The sequence below is a fragment of the Muntiacus reevesi genome, chromosome 4 (assembly GCF_963930625.1).
Source record: "Muntiacus reevesi chromosome 4, mMunRee1.1, whole genome shotgun sequence".
In the NCBI taxonomy this organism is placed as follows: domain Eukaryota; kingdom Metazoa; phylum Chordata; class Mammalia; order Artiodactyla; family Cervidae; genus Muntiacus; species Muntiacus reevesi.
Genome location: NC_089252.1, coordinates 167,658,802 through 167,659,960, shown reverse-complemented (window position 1 = coordinate 167,659,960; position 1,159 = coordinate 167,658,802). Strand labels below are relative to the sequence as shown.

Below are 1,159 nucleotides of genomic sequence, written 5' to 3'. Positions count from 1 at the left end.
TACCAACAAGAATCTACCTTTAAAAAGTATATAGAGTGGGAGTCATTTCTTCTGCTTTCAGAAGTTTCCAAGCATAATTAAGTTGCTAAAGTGCTCTAAGTGCTCTAAAAATCTGAAGTTATCTAGAAGAAAAAGGGAAATGAGATTGAATGAAGGAAACAACAGTATGGATAGATTAGGATATTCCTGACTTGCAACACTTGAACTGGGTAACACAATAATATGGAATATCAGGGAATTTCCTTTGGGTATTGCTCATAACTCCCAGCACAAAACCGCGTTAGCCAGGACATTAGCAGCACAGATGATATGATTGGAAAAAGTCTAAGGTCCTCTTTTCAACATAGAGTGGCTATAAATTTCAGGCATACAGGTAGAGGGGAGCTGGAACAAATGACAGCTAAACATCATGTAGACATTTAGTTGATCTTTGTGAATGAATAGAGAAGAATATTTGTCTTTTTAAAAAATTGGAGTAAAATCACTCTATAATGCTGTGCTCCTTTCTGACCTGAATCAGCTCTGCTGCCGCTGCTATGCGCAGTCCTGCCAGCCCCTGGGCAGCGCCATGGACTGTAGGCCGCCAGGCTCCTCTGTTCCTGGAATTTCCCAGGTAAGAGCACTGGAGTGGGTTGCCATTTCCTACTCCAGGGGATCCACTCAGCCATGTATATGTATATACCCGTCCCTCTTGAGCCTCACTCCCCCTGCACCCCCATCCCACCCCTCTAGGTCATCAGAGAGCACCGCCCTGCTCTGAGTTATAGCCATGTGTTCCATGCATGGTTGGTGTACATATGGGGCTTCCCTGATAGCTCAGTTGGTAGAGAATCCGCCTGCAATGCGGGAGACCCCAGTTCGATTCCTGGGTCGGGGAGATCCCTGGGCTTCCCTTGTGGCTCAGCTGATAGAGAATCCCCCTGCAACGTGGGAGACCTGGGTTTGATCCCTGGGTTGGGAAGATCCCCTGGAGGAGGCTAAGGCTACCCACTCTAGCATTCAGCCTGGAGAATCCCATGGACAGTCCATGGGGGTGCAAACAGTCGACGACTGAGCGACTTTCCCTTTCACTTTCTCTCAGGGTACATTCGGGCTTCCCTCATGGCTCTGTCGGAGAGGGAAATGGCAGCCCACTCCAGTGGTCTTGCCTGGAGACTCC

The 1,159-nt window shown here is 48.1% G+C and overlaps 1 non-coding gene across 1 annotated transcript; it reads left to right on the top strand.

Moving 5' to 3' along the window:
* Positions 1–805: 805 nt before the first annotated feature.
* TRNAC-GCA (transfer RNA cysteine (anticodon GCA)) lies at positions 806–878 on the top strand. The gene has a single exon. It is a non-coding gene; the product is annotated as a tRNA-Cys (tRNA).
* The last annotated feature ends 281 nt before the right edge of the window (positions 879–1,159 follow it).